General features: G+C 36.4%; 1 protein-coding gene across 9 annotated transcripts in view; it reads left to right on the forward strand.

The window, feature by feature from the left end:
* Positions 1–24,411, forward strand: part of LOC100734733 (contactin-4) — a 901,708-nt gene that overhangs the window by 755,831 nt on the left and 121,466 nt on the right. The window lies entirely within an intron of this gene.

The following is a 24,411-nucleotide window of genomic DNA, read 5'->3' on the forward strand; positions in this document are numbered from 1 at the left end:
GAATGTATTGCTTTGTCCCCAGTTGTTTCTGTTGTTCTTCAAATGACATTGTTTGACATCTTTCCTGGTCATTTCCTTCAGTGTTTTTCTGAAACCCTGTCACCAAGAATTAAAAGCAGCATAAATAAGGGAATAAATACCTTTATTCATCTCCATGAGAAAGATGATAATTATTGTCATATGAGATCTCTATGGGGGAAAATTACCCTCAGTGAGGCTAGATTAATAAAGTAGGCAAGTGTGTAACACATTATAGAAAAACTGCCTCCCACTAGTGTTTTTTTTTTTTTAATTAGCCTAGTGCTTAGAATGGTAGGTTTAGTTGTCTAGAAAATTCACTTACAGGAAATATGCTGCTTCCCACTGACATAAAAGAAATGAGTGAGATGTTAACTGTAGTTAACACTGTGTAAACAAAGATTCTTATTCCTACCAGGCTTGTGAATTTTTATTCTTCCTTTTAGAAATTAAGTGAATACATTATGCCAAGCTGATGGGTAATAACTAGTTATAGATATGCCACTGAACATTTCAGAAAAGAATCTCAAACCTACTCCCTACATGTCACAGGCATCGTTTCAAAACAGCAGCATGAATATTGTTGAGCCAGCCAACTCTTCTTTCATTCAGAAAACAAAACATTGCTTGAGTGATTGCCCTTTGCTGGGTACCAAAGATAGAAAGAATAAAGAGACATAAATGCAGCCCTAAAGACTACTGCCAGAGCCCAAGAGCAAAATAATAACATAAAAAATTCAATATCCCTAAGAGCTGTGTTATCAAGGTGAGATATTGAGAAAGCACACAAATGTAGTACAGCAATAGATCATATAAACCTTGTATTTTGTCTATAGAGTTTAGTCTTGAACCAGAAGACCCAGACAAAACTGAAAGATTTTGTGTAAGAAAGTGCACAGTCTGGCGCATGCTACAGACAGTGTTTTGTCTGCAATGTGGAGCAAGAATCAGAGCGGAGCATGATTAGGGATGCAGAGAGGCCAGCTGCAAGCAGTCATTGGGATATGAACAATATTAGTGCCTGAGAATGAAGTGGGAAGATTTAAATATACATGCTCTTCAAGAGTAGAATTTCAAACATTTATTGATGTTTTAAGTAAAAGAATTTAAAAAGGAGGAAAAACAGAAAATAATTTAAATTTAAACAGCTGTTGGATGTCCACGTCATTTGCCACAATAGAGAAAGAACAAGTCTGAGTGGTAAAATAAAGAGGTTAGTATCAACTTGTTGAATTTGAGATGCCTTTAAATAGCAGTGTCACTCAACTACAGATTCCAAGAGTCAACTTCTCAGTGAAGCGTTTTTCCTCTAAACTGTCTAAAGTGGTAAAACACATCCTTCGTCCCTGTTTTCTATTGTTATAGTACATACCTCCCCAACATACTACATATTCACTTCAAAAATTTCATTTGATCCCCCTCTCCAATCAGATTGTAAATTCTATGAGAACATAAATTGTGCATAGACACACACATGTGTGTATTATCTATGTACGTGAATGTTCATGAAACAATACCAACTTGGTACCTTACTATTCTAGATGTTAGAACTCTTAAACATTTCTCCTTCAGCTAAAAACAGGATTAGCAAATTTGTATCTCTTATGGAGATCTTACAGTACAGTCTGTTTCCAGTGTCTGTTGGTTACTTCTATTCTGTAGCTTAATATCCCCTTCCTCTGTCTTCCAAGTTAGCAAAGACAAGCTTTCATACCCTGGTATGAATCTTCCTGTTCCATTATGAATGACTGTTTCACTCACTGGGCCTTTTGTGTGGAGTTGTTCTTTCTATAACACTTCAATCTAGAATGCTGATGGTATAGAGTAGCGCTCCGTGAACTTGGGTATAGGATAAAACTGGAAATACTGGTCTGAATTAGAGGGTGGAGACACAGAGCTAGACCTTATCAGTAAGAATCTATGGAGTAGATAAGCTCATGCCGACAGTCTCAAGGAGTGAGAATATCTATGAATCAAAGGCATGAACCCTGCGTAATGGTCACATGGAATGGGTGAAGACGAAGTCTGCTGAGAGGACTTTAAGAAAGAGACTTTAAAAAATGCGATAGCGACCAGGAAAATGAAACTTATAGAAGCAGGGACTAGAAAGATGCAAGAAGAAGCAAAAGTGTGGTGCTCTTAAGAGATCAATCCAAATAATCACTCTTGATTTAAGACCCTTAACATTTTGAACAGAACATTTTTAAGCCCTGTAGACTTGTTTTGAAGACACAATAAAACTTCATAAGCTTTCATGGTCTTAGCCATGTCTTCTCAGACTGAAACATATTTAGATTTGCCTAGCCCCCATAGTATAATTAGATCAAGTCTAGCATTCTGTGAAACCAAATAGGAATAAAACTCATGTTCATGTGTCTTGTCTGAAGACATTGACATCTGCCTCTAAGGCAAAATTAGATCATGGTCCTAATTTGCCTCTCTTCCCAAAGGCCTTTACAAGAGTTGAAATTCTTGTAAGACATGGCAGGAAATCCCAACACAGGGCTGTAAAATTCCATGTTGTGTAAAGGTGTGAAGCCCAGGTCTGAAGAGGCTGGCATACTGGGAGACAGAGCAAATGTGATGGCAGGTATTTGCACAGAAGGCTGATCGAATCCTAGGGTGGAAAGGAAAGTTTATTACTTCAGGCATTTTGTTTTTCTTCTGGAGGCAGAATGTCTATATAGTGCTCTTAATGAGAAACCTGCCCTCCAGATATCTAGTACAGTGCAGAGCTATATAGCCGATATTAGGAATTCTGCCTTGGGGAACAATTATGTTATTGCAATAATTAGAGGCAGTTCATCTCCATAATAATGGAAATCCTGCCTAGAAGGCAAAACAACATCAAAGCATTGTGAGCATCATTGCTCTAGTTAGAATCTGTTGCCCTGCTTATTGGCAGTACTATTTCACTTTAATTTTACAAGTGCAGTTATAAAAATAGAGAGAGCTTATCCTGCTCTCCAAATCCAGACCTAGAACTTTCTCTCATTACCTCAGCTTGTGTCTCCTGCAGCCATCAATTAAATAGTTATGGCTTTAAGCTTCCCTGAAGTGCAGTCACAAACAAGTTTAGGGAGATTTGTTTTAAAATGTTTGTCATGATGTATTTATGCATAACATAGTCCTGTGGAAGACTCCATAAACTTACCTTAGCCACAGGCTTTTCTACCTCAGTATTGTTCATTTTGTTATGTTATGGTCAGGGGTTAAAATGGTGACCAAAGTTTGGCAGCAAGTAGCTGAGACTGCCAGAGTCCTTATTCTACTCTTGTGACATATTATTGGCTATTCCCAGGATATATATATATATATATATATATATATATATATATATATAATTCTTATGTGAAACTACATAAAATTAGTTTACCAATTTAAAGTAACATTTGATTTTCAAAATTCTTTGGAATGTCTCTCTTATGAATGTCGTATGAGTGTCTCTCTTTGTTAAGCATTCATTTGCCCTCTTCTGGTTTTCAATTCTTACTGACTTATATGAACTTCTTAACTGGTTTTGGAACCAACCTTTACCCAAATGTTCTGTGAGATAAAACTTCCCACACCATACCTCTTACTAATGCAGCTGAATAATTATCTGTCATATAGCTTCTTTGTTCAACTTGTACTGGATATTATGGGCACAGCCTAATTTGCATCTCAGTTCTGTAGGTCACATAAAAGAGATAAAATTATTTCTACTGCCATTTACAGGATAGAGAATTTTCATCAGATTACATTATAAATTTTGTGTTTACAAGTGTGATTCATTGTTTGTCCTAACAAGCTGAAAAGGTGATGGGGAGAAATGCCATTTCTGTCTAAGCACTAAATACTCTTGCTCCTTGTACCTAGAATGGAGTAGGGATTCAGTATTTTTGCATAACATAAATGAACCAGTCAATGGAATCATCTGATTCTTGGAAGGGGTTGGTGGAGAAAGCAGTAATGGTATATTTCATTATAAGGAGAAGCATGAAAGAAACCTATTTGAATGAAAAATAGAATATTTGCAAAGGAAGAGATAAGGCTGGAAATGTTAGAATAAGTTTGAGAAAAGTTCTTAATGGGAGACTGGAAAGCTTACATTTCACTGAGGATTGGACAGAGTTAGGGAAAGATTTTGGCATGGGTCCTTCCTACTTCCTTTAAGTTGTTTCTGCTCTTAGTCAGTTGAGTTTGGCATTTGTATCCAAGTAGCATGTGCTATGACTTACTGTACACTCAGCTAGAAAAACTCTTGACTTTCCAGTGGCATAATTTCTCTCCCTGAAACAGTGATTCAATGGTTCCCAAATGTAGATCTGTAAGCCAATGCCAGACTGACCACAGTAGAACCAATGGAGGTAATAATCCCACCTACCAAGCCCAAGATACCATCCATCTCAGGAATTCTGAGGCAGCCCATGAATTAGGACATTTGTTACATTTCCCAGATAATTCCAGTGCACAGCCAGGTGTGACAACATACGAGTGGCTTCCTGTTGTTCTCAGGCTTGATACTGTCACATGACAAATGAGACTTTATACCTGCTTCACTTCACCCACTGTCATCCTTAGTTCTTGAGCCACACGGACTTTCTTTTTTGGTTCTTCCAATGACTCTTTCCCTCTGCCACAAAGTCTTTGAACATCATGTACTCTCTGCCTGAAATCCTCTTTTCCAGGACTTTACTAAAGCTGTGGCCCATAAAGCAAATCTAACCTCAACCTATGTTTGCAAAGTGAGAATGGATTTAAATTTTTAATGATATAAAAATAAATCAAAATAAAAGCAGCATTTTATGACACATGAAAAGTATGCAAATGTCAGGTTTCAGTGCCTTCAAATAAAGTTTTATTGATCACAGCCGTACTCATTCATTAACAAATCATGCAGGGCTGCTTTCTTACTACAAGGGCATAACTGACTAGTTGCCAGAGAGAATACTCAGCTTGAAATGGCTAAAATATTTGCTCAGTGGTCCTTTCAGAAAAACTTTGACACCCTTGCAGGCATGTTTCAAGTAATGTGGGGTATTGAAACATCTGAGTAACATGACTTCATTCTGACTGGGTCTCTTCTGTTTTATTTTAGTTTCCTTTGTCTTTTATTTGCCCTTTGTGACTTACACTTTTGATTAAGTAGTCACTTTCAGTGGGCCTGTCTAATGCAAAGTGAAGGTAAAGTAAATTTGTTTGGACACCTGAATTGTTTCCTTTCCCACTTTAGAGTAAAAAGGCTTCAACTTTTCCCATGAGGAGCTTGTTTTAGTGTCTCCAAAGCCAGGAATCCCTGGAGCAATCAGAGATGGAAGAGCTTCAAGTGTCAAAATGTGGACCGTGAGGGTAGAAAAAAAAAGTAGACCTAATCATCTTAGCCACATTTCTCAACAAACAGTAATGAAATCATCTCTGGCTGGGGATTCATGCTTTATGCAGACCATCTCCTTCAGGAACTTTGTTTTAACTTTGTGATTATAAAAATTAAAAAGGTCTAGATCAGCTGAAGGAGAAAGATGACAAAAATCACAAGACTTGTTTCTAATGGTTTCATACAATACAGCTCTAGCGATAATATATATATATACATATGAAACTGGAAACTGCCAGTGAAGCACAAATTAATATAATAGAGCCCAAACAGAACCCACAGCAGTGCTTCAGTAGTGCACAGGGGAGACTCTCAGAGTTACACAGGACTGCCAAGTTTGGCTTCCAAATTAAGTTTTAGCTGCTGTGAAAGAAAGCAATTCAGAGAGAGAGAGAGAGAGAAAGAGAGAGAGAGAGAGACAGAGACAGAGACAGAGACAGAAACAGAGAGAGAACTTCTCATGCTGGCACTCATATACAGGAAGTATTAAGGGGCATACATGAGAAAGTCACATATAGAAAACAAGAATAAGAAAGGGATCCACATAGGTAGAAGGCTTGGTGTCTATAAGGTGGAGATGGAAGAAATAGAAGAACCATCATCAATAGGGATATTCTATAGGTTTCTTAAGAGATTCTTAACATTATGAAATAATGTGGATGGATATAAGATAATAGTGACAGAAAGATCATCAGTCAGTTTAGCTCTAAAAAGTTTTGGAAATTCTAGCAATTAAAGTGAAAGGAGACTTTGATCTCCATTTCTCACCCATTCCTTCAAGAAAAATAAATCTTAATCATTGGGATACTTGGGGATTCTAGTAACTTCCAACTTTTGTTCTTGTTGTATGCTTTTGGTTGTCTTGTGACTATCATTTTTATTTCTATAAAAACGAGCAATGTCAACCCTCACTAATTAATCATAATACCTAGAGACTTGTTTATATTTTCTACTATAGCCTCTGCTAAACACTTCATGTGTTTTCTTTTAGTCCTCATGAAAGTATTGTAAGATCAGTCCTAAAAACTGCATTTAGATAAGGAAACCAGGGTTCAAAGAGGGTATTTGCCATACCTAAAGATGCAAAGCTTGTTAGAGTTGGATCTGAGTCAAATCTGGGCCTTACTTATTGCAAAGCCCATGTTTTCACTAGTTTTATTTGAAAACAGAGTTCTGTGTACTGCAGATAGACTCTATAATGTGGTCAATACAGTAAAAGCTCTTAGTAAAAATAAAGTGCTTCTTTTATTACCTACCTTTCTTTTAAAACAATGGAACATTACTGGTACTTTTAGTATCAATAGAATTACCTGCTGGTGTATTTTATTCATTTCATATTAGTTATAAATTGGGAACCCTCAGATCCATAGTTCTGTAGTTTCTTGGATACAAGAAGAGGCACAGGTGATAGTTTGATTTCATGGTTGAGTTAGAACCATTTAGGCCCCTTGGATAAAAGGTAAATGAAGTCCTTGAATTACCTCAGCCGGGCCTTTGTTCAGAGGAAATAGCTCTGTATCATCAAATGATTTTAAGTGATCATGAAAATATTCAAACCAAAGTGGCATGTAATTAAGAGCAATTAGAACTGAAGTGATGTGACTGGATATTAAAACCAGACAAGCAGTGCTTTGTGTCTTCTCAATAGAGACAGGCATATAATTTAGGTTCCTCCTGACTTTGTCATCTCTAGAAATGTAATCTTCTGGATAGCTTATATTATTGATGCCATGCAAACATTGAAGATCATATACTATACTTGACCTTGATATATCTGTTGTATAGTTTTGTTCTTATATTTTAGTCACAAATATGTCAGAGTTAATTAGATCTCTACTAGTAAATATCCATCATGGTGTTTCTAAATCCCTTTTTCCAAGTGATCTAATTAGAGAAACACTTGGCTCTCTATATAATTACAACATATGGCACTAGAGGGTACATATAGTAGAATTATAGATTGCTTGATGAAAAATCCAGGTGGTGGATAAAAGACTTTATTAAATAGAGTTATAGGATGTGTATATATGTGTGTACATTTTAATATACACAGTTCCTCCTCGTGCTTTCCCCAGAATAAGAAATACTTTGCAATCCAACTGTCCTCCCTTGAAACACCATAATTTAAAATTTTAAAGAAAACAAATAATTGATATTAGCATAAATTATTTAATCTTTTGTGCCTTTAAAAATTGCCACATGCAGAAAGCCAGCAAGACTGAAAGCAGCTTTGTGTAAGATGAATTATTTGATAGGATTATTCTTTCCCTCAAGCAAGATCACTTACCCAAGCTGCACACTGTCTGATGAATGTGGGACTGATCCTTCTATCAGAAAGAAAGAAGAGTTTCTTAGTCCCTGTTAATAATCCCTCAAAACACAGAGCAGACTAAACCAATTTGGATAGGTGATTGGTTTATTTTTGCATGTTGAGTCTTAAGGCTTACATGCATTGGTACGTTGGTACCCATTTACATGGGCTTCAGGGGCTGATTCTTCATATATCTTCTCAGATTCATGTTCAATAATATCAGACTGGAAATCAGCCACAGTGGGACTATTTACAACATAGGAATTAGCATCCTTCAAAGGCATTTTATCCCTCAAAACCAATTTTTGTTAAAAATTTATCAGCATACCACTATTTGTGGAGCATATGCAGATCAGAGTTAATAGTTCATTTGGAGTTCATTTGAGATAGCAGGACGAGAAATGTTGACTTTCCAAATCATCTTCTTTGAAGTGAAGTGAGTTAGTGAGGGTCACTGAATGAAAATAAAAAACAAAGCAGTTCTTAACACAGCCTTCGGAATGATATAAAGTGCACAAAAAAGAAAACATTGAAAAATTTGTGAGAAATCTTAGAGGAGAGACAAAAAATTGTGATGCTATGAAGTTCTAGGTAAGAATATTTTATGAAAGATTTTAGTCAACAGGGCTGGGTATCATCATGAGATCATAAAGAATGAGGACTACAAAATGTATATGTAGGGTGATAATGAAATCCAAAGTAACCTTCAGACACTTTCAGTAGAATCAATAGCTGTGTTGGATGGATGTTGAACTGGGTAAAGTGGATACTTTTTGCTGCTGTGATGAAAATGGGAAGTAGGAATATACTGGAGAGCAGTACTAACATATTTGCAGCAAGGTTTTATTAGAATGGTGGAGATTGAGGAGAGGGAGGGAAAGGGAGAGCCTGAGGTCATACCATGCCAGGAAAGAGTTAAAGATATAAAGAAGGAGAGATGATTCACAAGGAGACAGGAGAGGGATAGACCTGAAGTCAGTTATTGTAGGAAATGAAAAAAGTCTATTTGCTCTGACTATGGGTAGGCACAGAGGAGGGGCATTAGCACAGAGAACATATGTTAGTTTGCTTTCTGTTGCTATCAAAATACCTAAGATAATCAAGTTCTAAAGAAGAAAGGTTAATTTAGCTCACGGTTCTAAAGATTTCAGTCCACAGTCAGGTGGCTCTGCTGATTAAAGTAACGCATTGTGCTGTAAAGTGTGAATCAGTAAGAGTTATTTGTCTTATGATAATCAAGAAGAAAATGGGGGAGAGAGGAAGGGCCTGGGATCTGAATATCCCCGGCAAAGTCTTGGCCCTCAGTAAGTTAACTTTCTCCCACAAGGCCCACCTCCTAAATGTTCTGCCGCCTCACAACAGTGTGAGGCTGGTGACCAAACATTTACCACCTGAGCCTTTGAGGGACATTCCATATCCAAACTACTGTGCAAGTTAAGTATAAATCAGGGAGTGGAAGAACTTTGTGTGACTTAATCTCAAATAAAGGAAGTCCAGATCATCTTGTGAAAATATGGGCATGTGCTTGAAAGAAAAGAAGGTCTACACTGTTTTCTATGGTCAATGTGATAGGAATAAGACTGGAATTGAGCTTTTTAGATTTTTAGTTCTTTTCATACATACTGACTTTACCATACACTGATTTGCTCCAATGAGTTGTATTCCAAAAGAAGAGATTTATTCCAAACGATGCATAAAGTTGTTAAATGAAAAAAATGATCCTGACTTGTCCTAATACCATGAAAAATGTTTTTCAAATGAATATAATGTGTTCTGACTCAGAAAAAATGCACTTTGCAATTACTATTACCCTACCTAATTTTCTCACACTTTCATTCTTTCTGATAAGATTCTGGCACGTCCAAAAGATGAGAAGTATGAATAAGTGGCCTTTATTTTAAGACTGTGGGGAGAGACCCACTGACCCTCTGGGGTCTGGCATTGTCTCCAGGGGCTCACATTCTCTCCGCCAGACACATGGAGTGGGGGCATACATGTAGCTTAGGTTTGGGGTGGTGCCTAAGGGGCATTAGTGATGCACAGGTAGCCCATTGGTATTCATTTCATGCCACAGGTAAATTCCTAGGGGCGGGGAAGATAGAGCCCCTTGGTTCTGCCTCAAGGCTTTACCGGCTACAGTGTCCCATCTGGGAAAAATCCTTACATTCCCGTCTTTTGATTATTAGGAAAAAGGGCAAAAATTTTCTTTCTTTTACTGCTTCCTGCTGGAAGAGGGTGCTGTACTGGCATTTAGGAGTGATGATGGGATGAAGGTTGATGCCCCTGTAGAAGCTGGTGCCAGGTGTTTTAACCAGGACAACTTTATCACTGGTGAATGCCCATATGTTAGACTGGAAAAACAAAAAGACAAGATGTTATGAGGAGGCAGGCCATTATCGTATTTAAGGACCCAGATGAGGTATAAGGAAAGGTGCCTTTGATTTGCATATGTCATTTTATCAGGACCATGTTGAGGTAAAATCATTACCACAGTAAGGTAGAATTCTGAAAAATAAATATGGGGTTAGGAGGAGTGAAGTTATGAGAGGTGATTATTCCCCCATCTGAAGGGGAAAAAGTTAAGAGGGTAGGTAGGTAAGACTTGTTTCTGATATGTATGATGTGGGAGTCTTTAGGAAATACTGTTGAGAGTCCTGCTGTAAAAAGGATAATTAATAGAATATAAGAAATTAGGAACCAAATTGGATAACTAAATATGACAGCCTGAGAGTTGTGGCTATGAGGCCTTGGTGAGGTGGAGAGGAGTGGGCAAAAGGATGGTGAGATCTAGGGCTGGAAGGGCACCACTTAGCCTGAGTGATGTGAAACCAGGATGGCAGTCTAGCAACTTTGACCACTGTTGAGGTTGCCAAGAAGACCAGGTATGGACCACTTTAACTTGGTTCGCACCACAGTAAATTCCTAGGGGCGGGGAAGATAGAGCCCCGTGCTTCTGTCTCCAAGGCTTTACCAGCTACTGTGTTCCATCTGGGCCAAAATCCTTCAACTTTCAATTTTGAATGCTCATTCCTTCATCAAGGCCACTTTCTCTCTTCCACTTTCTACTGCTTCATTCCCTCCGGCACACCTATATGCTCCTAATCTGCCTCTTTTGCTTTCTCTACCTCTGCTGTCTGCATGAGCTCGTCTCCTCCTGCAGCTGTTAATACCATCTATATGTTGACAACTATCAAATGTACGTCATCAGCTCAGTGTTCTCCCCTGAGCAGTTCATCCCCAAACAGATCATTCTGTCATCAGCCTCCACTCTAAACCTAATCTCCTGGAGCCAAGCATGGTGACACATGCCCATAATCCAGTACTCAGGAGGCTGAGGTAGAAGGATCACAGTAATTTCCAGCCCAGAATGGGCTACGTAATGAGTTCACGTCCAGCCTGCACCACATAGGTAGTCCCTGTCTCTGACAAAGCAAAACACTAGTCTTCCCCCAGGGATACACCATCACCTTCCAATGACTCAAGCTGGAAACAGAAATCTTGAATGTTTTCTCTGTTTCACCATCCCTCATATCCAGTACTTTAGTAAATTTCGTAAATTCTGTCTCTCAGAAATATAATCTGTCTCCTTTCTCCACATGGGTAGTGCCGTGGCCTAGACACCACCATTTCTTGCTGCATTGTTGCAAGAGCTGGAGGGACTGACCTGTTATCCCACTGATTCATGCCAGCCTATCATGTGAACCATGGCCAGTATGGCCTTTTTAAAGAGAATTCAAACTCCATCACTAATGCTTAAGATATAGACAGAGATGCTGAAAACAACATATGAGAAGGCACTGCATCTTTCACCTTCTTGTATTATTTTAGGAATTTGTTTCATTTGTTCTCCCCACTCATTTTAAATGCCATGAAATTGGAAGCCACATTTCCTATTATATCACCAGTGCCTGCTTTCTTCTTCAGCTCTTCATTTCGCATTTTTTGAATTTGTACTTGCACATTTCTTGGCTTGTTTGTCTGTTTTTGCAATGCAGTAGCACTGATTCATACCCCTAACCCTACAATTACGTATTTCTGTCATGGTTTGCTAGACTACTGTCTGTCTTCCTGAATTGGTCTGTAAGCTGTGCAAGAGGAGACTGTACCAAGTTACATTCATCACTAGTTATCCAACACAAAAACAAATGCAGCTTAGGGAGTTCAAAAAATGAAGAAAAAAATCAACACACTCATTTCAAAAAGGATTTAAGGCTGCTTACTTTAAAAAGCAATAGAAAAACAATAATAATAAATAATACCTGGAGTTGAAATATTGGAAATTATCAGTAAAAACATGAAAGTATCAGAAATAAAAGCACACTGAAATATATATGTTACAATTCAGGGGTTAATACCTATCTAGCTATCTAAGCAAAAAAAGAAGCACAATTAGTTAAAGCTATAATGTTTATCAGATTAGAAACAAATGGCTTATCTGGTATTAAAATCTTAGCAAAATCTTCTTCATGAGACACAATTGATACAGTAGATACAAAACTTCATAAGTGTGTCTTATAATTTTCATGCATATGACAAATTATATAGTGACAAAGGGCAAGTTAAATTCAGCTCCATGAATAGAGAATCTTGATTCGAGCGCAAAGTTTTAAATATTTATATCAGTAATTCCCAGGTTTTGTGTGGGCTGGGAGTTTACACATATTGTGTAAAACAGTATTATGAATAAATAAGACATAGAATTTAAACATTGTGTGTTACAGACCTTCTGAGAACCTTGAAAACCCTAATTACCTTGAGAATCGCCCAGAGTCCTCCTTCCAAAATTTATATGGAAATAAACTTTATTTCGCAGAATGCCTCAAGATACTATAGTTTCAGAGGGAAAAATTTCTTAGAACTTAATCTAAATGATGTAACGTCTATTTACTTTAGGAATTCTGTCATTACTTTTCAGAACCAGAATTGTAATAGGGACTGATTAAAAGAAATGTTAAGAAGGTAATTGTTGGAAAGAATTTGAGATGTCACTGTTTTGTGTTATAAATCTGAAACAGTCATGTACTCTTAAAGAGGTCAAAGAGAATCTTGAGGGTAAACACCAGAATATTAAATTTAGTTTGGTGCAATAATGAACGTGGTGAGAATCGGTGAAAAGTATTATATTATTTAGCCAATAACAGATTGCTGTGTGCAAAACCCAAGATAAGGAAAGTTTGGAATAATCTGTAGATAGGCTCAAATTTTGTCTGATACATTTTTCTGTAAAATTTTTGGACATTGCAACCAAATAGCTAAATGGAAAACAACTGATTATTCCTTCATAGGAATAGGATGAACACTCACATCTGTAGTTAACTGAAGAATAATAGGCCTTTTCTCCTTGTTTAGTCAACTGTGAAGAAATAGAAAGTTCAAGCACAACCAAGCAAGAAGTACATTTTTAGAATTTTCTTGTGCCCTATTGACTTGGCATCTACCATTTTATGTTGTTTAGTAAATAAAGATGGTCTCCAACCTATGTTGGTTTGACTTTGCCATAAAGCAGAAATGATATGCATTCAATACACAGAAATTGAATTTTGGATTTTGATCTTTTTCAGAGCTGGCAGTCTACCATGCAAGCCTCTGTGGCCATGCTGGGGAATGGCAGCAAGTTGCAGCTACCAGCCAGCCATGGGACTGCAAGGCAAATGACCGACCCTGCACGCTGTGCTCTGTTACCTGACTATAATTCAGTGAACTTTTGACTTAAGATATTTGGGATGAGTTTATCACAGTATAACCTATCATAAGTCCAAGAGCATTTTTACTTAGTCATAAAGACTTACATGTTATTTATATTATTGCCTTATATATTATGTCTCTCCCAAATAGTATTTATAAGGCTATAGCCAAGTCCCTGGAAATTGGCTAGGAAGTGTTTGCAGCACAAGGAGGAAATGTCCATATTATACACTTAGCTTGTGCACATTTGTGTATGCAATTATGTAATAATGAAGATTGTAGGTCCATAGTAAAAAGAAAGTCCATTGTTGATTTACTCCTCAGGGATTTTTAATATCTCATTTCTAATAACTTTATCACTCAAGCAAGTAGAGTGACATGCCAAAAGTAGCCCAGAGAAAGGATGAATTTTAGTTTGTTTTACATTGCTTTTTTTTTACTCCACACTTTCATACATCAACAGACTATAACACCTGTTTTATTAAATTTTATAATAGCAGCAACATTTTGAAGTGGCTAATGTATAAATTTCACTTTTCTATCTTATTCTTGGGAGGACAACATCACAGAAGTCTACCACATAGATTCACTACTAAATTAGACAAAAGTTCAAGGAAAATATAACCCTAGTACTCCAAAAAACCTAATGAAGTCAAAAGGGAGTGACTACTTCCAAATTCATTCTTGCTATCATTACTCTGATTGCAAATCCAGAAAATAATCCAACTAAAAATGAAGTCTAGAATCCAGTGTCCCTAATGAACATAAATACAAAAATTCTCAACAAGATGCTAGCAAACAGAGTACAGCAAATCATCAAAAAGATCATACATCATGCCTAAGTAGATTTCATCCCCAGGAATGCAAGGATTTGCAACATATGCAAATCAATAAATATAACACACCACATAAATGAAGCAAAGACAGAAATTACATGATCATCTCAGTAGATGCAGAAAAACTTTTGATAAAACCTATTATCCATTTATAATAAAAAAGCCTGAAGAAAATAAATATAGAAGGATCTTATCTCAATATAATAAAGCCATTTATGAGAACACAGCTCCCAACATCACATTAAATGGGAAAAAGCTGACAGCTTTCTCTTCAAAATCATGACCAAGAACAAGATAAGAATGTCCACCGTCATCACTCCTGTTCAGTGTAGTACTTGAAACACTACTCAATCAGGCAAGAGAAAGAAATAGGAGCGATATGTACAAGAAAAAAGCCGCATTATCTATTATTTGCAGATGATATGGCCAGGATACAAAATCAGCAGCATTCCTATAAACCAATAATAAACACACAACAAAGAAATTGGGAAAATAATAATAGTCACAATAGCCTTAAGAAAAATTAAATACTTAGGACTTAAACTAACCAAGAATGTAAAAGATCTCCACAGTGAAAACTGTAGTACTCTGAAAAAGGAAATCAAAGAAGACAGCAGAAAATAGTATGATATTCCTGTACTCCTGAATAGGCAGAACCAATATTGTCAAAATGATCATACTTATAAAACTGATATATAGAATTAATGTAATCTCAATCTGTTATGGCTTCTATCTAAATCCCCACAGACTCATGCAGTCATTGGAGGAGCTTGCTAGATCTAGGGTGTTTGTGATACTGAGATTAAGGGTATGTGACTGTAAGTAAGTGGTTGAATGCATTTACCTATTGAAGGCAAAAGTCCCACTCTTGGTTTGGGTGGCACCACCAAAAAGGTTTGTAGCCTGTTGGGAAAAAGACAGGGTCACAATTATATATATCCTTCCTGTCTGCCTTAGCATGGACTGTTTCTCCTCTGCCATGTCATCCCAGAAGCCAGTTGACTATGGACTGAAACCTCTACAAAGTGTGAGCTGAAGTAAATCTTTCCTCCTTTAACTTTTGAGTATCCAGTATTTGTACCAGCAATGAGAGAAGTAACTAATTCACAGTCAAAATACACATCACAGCATTCCTCACTGAACTAGAGAAAGCAATCCTAAAATGTATGTGAACCAGTAGAGACCAAGAATAGCAAAAGCAATCTGGGCACACAAGCACAAAGCAGCAAGCATAACAATCTGAATCTGAAGTTATATTTCAGTGATAAAAACAGCATAGTACTGACAAACAAATGAATGTGTAGATCAATGAAACAGTCTACAGGATGCAAAAATAACCCCAGACATATTCAGCTATCTAATCTTTAACAAATGGGCCAAAAATATATGCTAGAGATATGATACGCCTTTCATAAAGGAGTGTTGGGAGAACTGGCTATCCGTATGCAGAAAATTGAAGCTAGACCCTTAACCCTCACCATGTACTAAAAAAATTCAAAATGGATCAAAGATCCAAATGTTAAATCAAAAATCTAACCTGCTAGAAGATAAAATAGATAAAAATCGTGAAGATGCAGGAATAGGTAAGGACTTTCTGAGTAGGGCCTCATTCACACAAGAATTAACATCAAAAACTAACAAACAGGATTATATCAAATAAAGTCTTCTACACTGTAAAGAAAACAATCAAGAGTAAATTGGCACCCTAACAAATGGAGAATATTTTTGCTAGTTGTTTCACAGACGAATTACTTTATCTAGAAAATATAGCGAACTCAAAAAATTAGATTTCCCAAAATAAATGAACCAGTTTAAAAAAGGAAAGGTCAACTGAAATGAACAGACACTTCTTAGAAGTACCAATGGCCAATAAATACATGAAAAAAATCTTTGTTATTGCCCACCATTAGAGAACTGCAAATTTAAACAGCAGTGAGATTATTCCATTTTACTTCAAAAAGAATGGCTGTCTTCAAGACATCAAATAGTAACAAATGCAAGGTGAGGCTTCTGGGAAAAAACTCTTATGCTCTGTCATTAATCTAATGGGAATTATAACTACATATAAATTACTGGAAATATAAACTACATAACCACTATGGAAATCAGTCTGTAGTTTTTGAAACACTAAAAACTAGCAATTGCATTTGACCCAATTTTTGTCTTCCTGGATATTTTCCCAAAGAGTTAAAGATATGATACCACAGTGAAATATACACACTCATGTTTACAGCAACACAATTCATAATAGCTAAATCTTGGAAGTGACCTATATGTCAATCAACAGATAAATGGGTTAAAAACAAAACATAGTACTTATACTCAATGAAGTGTTACTGTGCTCTAAAGGACAAATTAGTCATTTATGGGAAAGTTGATGCAATTTAAGGCCATAATATTAAGTGAAATAAATCAGACTTACAAGTTTAAATATTGCATGGTTTCTCTTAGGTGAGAAATCCAAAGGATAAACACACTAAATGGCAATTTGAAGATAAAATAATAGCAAATAGTGAGATACATCATTTGCAAATGGGCAGGAGAACAAGAGGTAGAGGCAGGTGAGAGCCAAAGGGAGAAGAAAGGGACATGTTATGTACATTTGCCAACTCCCCACAATGAATGTAACCATTATATACAGCAAATATTCTAATCAGGACACAGTTTGAAAAATCCCTCTCAAACGATATGCAAGCATTCTGTCATATTTAGCTTTGGAATTGTTGTAAATCATTGGTTCCCCCAGAATTTTTCTTTTACATTTAAGGAAATTTGAGTTTACATGTATGGCTCCTCACAGGTCTTAGAAACAGTTTATTGATATGTGGATGTTCTTGAAACAGTATGTCCAAACTAAGAAAACTTCCTCTAGTAAAATAGTAAAACTTTCTAGAAAAACCAGTATTTAGAATCATAGAAAGAGTTCATCATAAATTCTCACAAGTCACTTAACCTAAGTATTCACTGAATCTAACTTTATTTGGCATGCATAGTATACTCTGAGTATCATATTTGATATTTTTAAGTGAATTTCAACATGCTTGAAATAAGTCATTTATCCAAACTTCTACTTTCTATTAAAAAGCCTGTTCTCTAGTATTCCTACATTTCTACATGGTAATAACTGGTGAGAGCTGAGAGAGACTTACCCTTTTAGCCAAGGAATAAAAGGTCCATTTAGTCACAAACCTTATCCTCCGTATTGAAATGTCAATTGCCATTTGTCATTACTCTTATATGGACATATTTTCTTATTGTTAAGATAAAAGTATTTCTGGCATCTCCTTATTAAAAAGAAAATTATTCAAAAGGCATCAAGTTTCAAGAATATACATAGGAAAGACTGTTTTCTTGTACTTATAATGAAGTTTCCTGTATTTTAAAATGAAAAACAGAAGTGTACCATGGAACATTCATGGTCATTTCATTCATTTTTACTATTTGACTGCTTCCTGTAAGCAATCACATTTGTAGATCTACATTTGGCTCTGTGCCTTGATGTTACCAATGATAATTAGGAAGGACAGGATTTCCCTCAGATTATCTGATCAAGTCTGGATAAGAACCTATTTCTTGATATCTAGTCCAGTGTTACTTTATTTTCCCATAAAAGGTTAAATAGTGGAAAGTCTGTATTTTGTGTTCCCTGGAGATTGTTTTATCCCATGTTACTGTTTTCTTTGTGTGTAGTGGAGTTTTTGTTTGTTTGTTTGTTTTTTGGATTTTTACCTTTTTATCTTTGTTTAGCCTACTGACATGAATGACAGATTGTCAGTTATCCCTCTTTCCAGATTATATTAAAATTTGAACATAAGCTACAATCTTTCCCTCTTTCACAATAATATCAGACCTAGAACTACACCTAAGTGAAGATTTTCCTTGTCATTTTTCTGAACAGCTGATTGTCAGTCTAACTTACTGCCTACAGATAAAAGGGAGAATTAAACTTGCCTTTTAAACTAGAAAATTATTCTGTCCTGACATTATTGCTCATATTAAATGCCTGTACCATTAAAGCCGTCTCTTAAATGAATGGGCACTGGGTGCATTGTTTATTCAATTTAACTGCAGAGAAAAAATTCATGTAAGGGAAATGGTTGTTTGAACTGGTTTTTTTTCTAGTCACAAACAATGTGAATGAGTGTCCAATTAAAAAGTGGCTCACTAGGAGTTGTATAATGGTAACATCTGTTATTTTAATTAAAATAGTTACTATGTAAAGGAATTTCATAACTCACTTTGTTAGTATAGGTTCTGACCTAAAAACTCTGGGAAGCCTTGTTCTCTTTGTGGGATTTTGCTGCTGAGGGTGTTCCCAGTCGGTCCCATTATACTGTAGAACTGTCAAGCTCTGTGATCTACAAACCTACACATATGTTCATGCCCACAGAGCCTGGAGAGAAGACAGAAGTGAAGTTCATGATACAAAGTAGAACAAATAAAACAGGAAAAGCCCTGGGCAGAAGTGCTTTATCTTCACTCTGGTATCCTTGGGTCTCCTGACTTACAGAAGAAGTGGTGAAGGGGGACTAATATAAAAAGTAAAGCAAACAAATATTTATCGACTCTGTACAAGCCAGGCACCCAGGAAAGTGCTTATGTACAACCACAGACCTAGAGTCTCTAAATCTATGTCTGTGAAATCCAAAAAGTTCAAGAAACAAAAAGGTTTTCCTCCTCTTCTCTTCTTCTCCTTCTCCTTCTCCTCCACTTCCTCTTCTAACTACTAATTTCTTTCTTTATTTTGGGGTTATTGGTAAGAAACTTATTTAGTAGCAAAACCAAACTAAGGCTCTTGATAGACTTTGTCTTTTTCCCATGTTGAATCACAAGAAAAAATATACATGGGATTATGAATGCATCAGACTTTTTTTGAGATGTTAGGTAAAATAAAACATGTTCTATGGCATATTTCTTAATATTAGAGATTCTCAATTCCAAAACACAGGTCTTTGATAAGAGAAGGTGTATCAGAACATGTTAAAGAAGATAAATAAACTGAGGATCAGTGATATTGAGAATGTTGCTTAACAATAGTGCTACTAAGCTCCGCTGGCTTTCTATTTTCTTCAAGAAGTTCTCTTGCCACTTTCTCTCTCTCTGAGCAGATCTGTTCTTTGCTAGCTTTTCCTTTGCTCCAATCACACTGGCTCTGCAGCTCCTCAGAGACAGCAAGCTCTTGAGTTGCCTCAGGTATTTTGCACTTAGGTTTCCCTTTGACTAAAACTTTCTCCTCCCTGACCTTCAGTGGTTGTCCTTCTTGTTCCACAGATCACCTGAAACAATACCTCTGTAGACACCTTGAGCACATTTTAAAGGACCTTACTTCTTTTATGGAAAACAAAATCCTGTGCTGAGGAATTAGGCAAATTGAACTGAGTTCTTAATTGAACTATCTGGAAAAATTTTATATTAGGAAGTTTGTATTTGCCTGCTCAACCTGTAGGCCTTCTTTTTCTGATAAATGCACCTCTGTTGTCTTTGCAGGAATTTCCTTTGTTCGTTTTGTGCAGCATTGTAGGGTTTTTTTTTTTTTCACTCCAAACATTTTTCTATACCAGAAATCAGAATTTTCCCACAGGCAGAATACAGAGCACAATTGTTGATGTGCTCAGGAATGATAGGTCCCTGGAGATACTTGCCCCTCAAATTCCATTCTCTAGATCTCCAAAGCCACTAACCGGCTGCCCTTTCCATGCACTATTTGTTAAATTCCTCCAGTTAGTGAGCTGCCTCATATTCTTTCAATAAATCCCTCTCTCAATAAATCTCTTTATGCATAAGTTAACCAAAATATTTTTTCAGTTATTTATAATCTCTAAACTCTGACTGGCAAACAAAAGGATTATCTTTGGCAAGATTATTCTTTCTGTAAACCTGCCACAGAAAATAAAAATTCGTTCATGCACTTGTGTATTTGTCTTAGTTCTTAAAAATGATCACATCTTATCTAATTTGAGCAAGATAACTTACTAACTTGAATATCTAAAACCTTTAGGAGAGTAGCTTGAAATGTTTTGTTTCTCAATTCAATTTATGAAGTACCTGATTAAGTACCTCGTATAGGAATAAGGATTTGTTGAACATGTGGAATTGTAGGGATCCCTGAAATTAAAAAGAATGTGTCCTCTCTGGAGAATCTCTCCAGAGAGTTCTTTTCCCTAGAAGAGCTAGCACTGGAGTATGATGCATCTGTGTCCACAGGCATGTGTTCAGCATTGTGGTTCTGCTGAGAAGCTGATGAAGCTTGGATGATAAAACCTTTTGGCTGCTTTTGTGTGGACTCAGGTGACCTGGCATCTGTATCCTTCCAGAATGAGCCATTCTATTTCTGTGCTTCATTGATTCTTGCTGAAGGAGATTTGGACAATGAGCCTGAACATGCCAAATGAGTTTAGGAAGCCTCTAACACATCAGTAGCTTGTTATATAAACATCTTGTGCTCAGCAGTTGGACCTGCATCAGTTTGTAATGAGTAGCAGGTTCCTCTGTTACATCTACATGAAATCCTTTGCCCACCTCTATGCAGAACTTTTGAGCCCAAAGTTGTTAGAATAGGCTTTCTTTTAGCAAATGAGTTCCATTGCCCTTATGGAAATACATAAACTGGAAAAAATAGAGAGGCACATTGTAACCCTTCACCCTTGAACACCTATGTTAGTACTCTGTGGATATGAGAAGGAAAAGATGTATCAGAATCTGTCATGAGTCGGTTTCAGTTCTATATAGATACCTTTCTGAATACCAGAATATGGTTCTGGTATTCAGACATAGTTTAACAACGTTCCCCTAAAAACATTTGAAACACAAGTTATTTCTTGTTTTTTGCTAGACTATAAACTCTCTGAGAGCAGAAGCTTGATGTATCATGGACTGTCATCTTCAAAATTTAGAATAGTATTTGGCACATAATTTACATTAAATAAATATATGTATATAACCTTGGAAAGGTTATTTGCTTTCTAAACCTCATTTCCCTATCTATACAATGGTAATAATAACAGTAACTGCCATATAATAAATAAAAACACGTATACAGCCTTAGAATCATGTTAGCTGTGATTATAACTGGTAATAAAAAATGAATCTGCCCTTTACTTGGAAAAAGGGAAGACATCTCACCTGCTGTGTAAATTTTGTTCACATATAATTGGCTATAATTGGATTTTTAAAAGAACTTCTTAAAAACTGTTTTCTAAGTCATCTTTTATTTGCTGAAGTGTAATACCCTACACCCAAAGATTAAAGGGGGAGAGATTTATTCTGGTTCAGAGTTTCAGAAGTTTCAGACTATGGTTAGTTTAAACACAGAAGTGGCATGGTAGAAGAGCCTGCCACATAGGAAAGTTGCTCGGATCATGACAGCCCAGAAGCAGAGAAAGGAAAGAGGATCCAGAAAAGGAGGTTCACCCTTTCTAAGTCGTGCAGTTAGTCCCTTTCACAACCAAACCCCAATTCCTAGCATCCCATTCAGCTGCACTGCCACCATGATCCAGTAAGCTTCCAAACGCCCCACCTCTGAGAATGAGAATTTCAAGGATAATTCATGACTATAATTGTCTAACCAAATTCCAAAAAGCGTCTCAGTTTTCCAGATCAAAAAATCTCACAAGGAAATTTTACTCATTCTATGTCTATATCAAAAGAACAAATGTGTCTCATTCCTCCATGACAATTCCATTGCTTTAATTACAAAAACACTTTTTGCAAGTATCAGAATAGTAGAATACATGAATATCTGCGTACAGTGACTTAACCTTTGAAGCAGTATTTAAAAGAGAATTTTCAAAAATAACATTGTTTTAATCCTCGAACTGTCCATGTGTATAATAGACACCTTACATCAGAGGCTCTTAAATTTATGGATTAAAAATTACTTCATAAACATCATAGATAATGAAACTTATGGCTAACCTGGGCCACCTAGAATAAAGAGAAATTATCTCAAGGTAATGTATATATATTCCCTTTATTTGTAAATATTTTTATAGTACTTTGTTAAAAAAAAATGCGGTCAAGCAATCTATCGACCAGGTGAGCCTCTGTTGCCCAGCTCTATAGCCACCTGTCAGGGAAGTTCTGAACGTCAGCCAGTGAAGAGGCCACATTGCAACGTCTTCACTGTGAGGGAGGAATCTTATCATTGCATCATAGAGCCTCTTAAAACACAAACAGAAGTGCTTGCAGATAAAGAAAGGAAGTAGATGGGAATAGAAACTACCTTTCCCCAAAGGAGAATTTTCAAAAGTATTAGGCAGATGATCTTTGGGATAAACATGGAGTCTATCTATTCGCACAGTTTCACATGCATTTTGAACTCTTAGTCTTGAGGCAAAAGCTGTACCATAAAATGGACTAGATTTACGTAATGAGATCAGGGGTTGACACTGACATCATGTGACCTTGAACAAGTTAGCCAATTTATAATTTGTCATCTATAAAATGGATTAAATAATAAATACTTGTGATGTTCTGGTGAGATTTCATCTGAAGAGAAAGTTCTTATAAATAGAAACCCCTCAGAGAGATTTTATTCTATGCATGTTTCAGATCTATATACATTTTTACAAAGATGGAATTAATTATACTGTTATAATGACTTCATCTGAATCTCTTCCAAATATTCTTACTCACTATTGCTCTTATTTTGTTCTGGAGAAACTGAAGCTCGTAAATATTTACTAAATTACCTATGGACACAATGACCAGCAAGTGCCAAATCACAATTCAGCTATAGATTCATCTGATTTCAAAACAATATAACCTTCATCTATGAAATCCTGCATCCTATCAAATCGCCATCTCAGCATCTCCATGTCTGACTTACACTCTCATCCTTCCCTTAAACATGTCTCCACTATGCATCTCATTTCTATGAATGATTCCACCATCTCTCAAGAAGCACTAAATAGCAACTTTTATCTCCATTGTCTTGAAATCACTCTGATAATGTTAGTGACCTGTTGATTATCAAATCTAGTCACCATCTTTTATTGTTCAAGCAGTGTTTCACAGAGACTAGAGCATTCTTCCCTTCTGAAACCTTTGCCGTACCTGATATTCAAGACCATACAGTTCTCAAGTTTTCTACCACCAGCCCCTGATCCCAAACACCAGCTACTAGTTTTCAGTCTGGCTTTTGGATATTCTCTATGACCTCTAAACTGATCCATGCCTCAATGTTTGGGCCTGTTTGTCTCTGTTGTTCCCCTCTTCCTGAATGTTTTTATGTGGTTCATAGTCTTCCTACCTGTCTAAACCCTGGAGAAATTCATGTTTATATTTCTAGCCCAGAATGCTACCTGGAATTCCAAAGTGTTATACTGTATTATCTATTCGACATCTCCCTGAGTCTTTTTATCAAACATAGTAATAAAAATTTCTGCTCCAAAGTATAAGCTATCTCCTCCCTCAGTAAGAAGAGAGCAAAGTAATCAAGCTTGCTTGGGTCTTTGATTCAGATGACAGGTTCTTTTACACACTTAGAGGTATTTACTGATTAACTGATTAATTCATTCATTGAATAATTCAAATATTAATTGGTGACTATGCAATGTAACAAGTATGTGATATGTGCTAAGGATTCATAAAAAAACTGTAGAACCAATTATCTATGCAATTAATAACTCAGCTAAATTGATGGCTAAAATATTGGCTTTTCGTTTTCATAATACGGTGAGTAAAAGATTTCTGAATCACTCACTCTTAAATTCACTTTTCTAAATTATGCCTAATACTCCCCAAAGTGATTTTTTGGGTGTCACACAAGATAATTGCAGCCTGATCTAAGGAATCTGACCTAAGGAAGATTGAATGTTCATTCTGAAACAGTGTCTTGATTGCCTAGACATTAACCAGCATCCTCTTATGCCTCTGCTTGATGTCATTATGTCTGACTGTCTTTGGGAGAGAAAGAGGAAACTTCACCAAAATGAACAAGGTCTTTCACCTTCTGCCTTTGGGTTACAGGAAGAAGCTATTTATGTGAGTTATCTCTCTGTGCCCATTGGGAACTTGCAGATCAATTACTACAGATGGACAGTATGACTGGTCTTGCTTCCTCTTTCCACATATTAAATTGTCACTGTGTCAAATGTCTTGTCATCAAATATGGTGCTGCAAGGAAATTGCAATTATATTTATTGGCTTTTTTTCCCTCTGACCTTTGAATTTCATTCAGTCTGTAGGGAATCCCTCTAGGTGGT

This window comes from Cavia porcellus, unplaced genomic scaffold (genome assembly GCF_034190915.1).
Source record: "Cavia porcellus strain 051 isolate PalLab524CR breed Dunkin Hartley unplaced genomic scaffold, mCavPor4.1 scaffold_13, whole genome shotgun sequence".
NCBI lineage: Eukaryota > Metazoa > Chordata > Mammalia > Rodentia > Caviidae > Cavia > Cavia porcellus.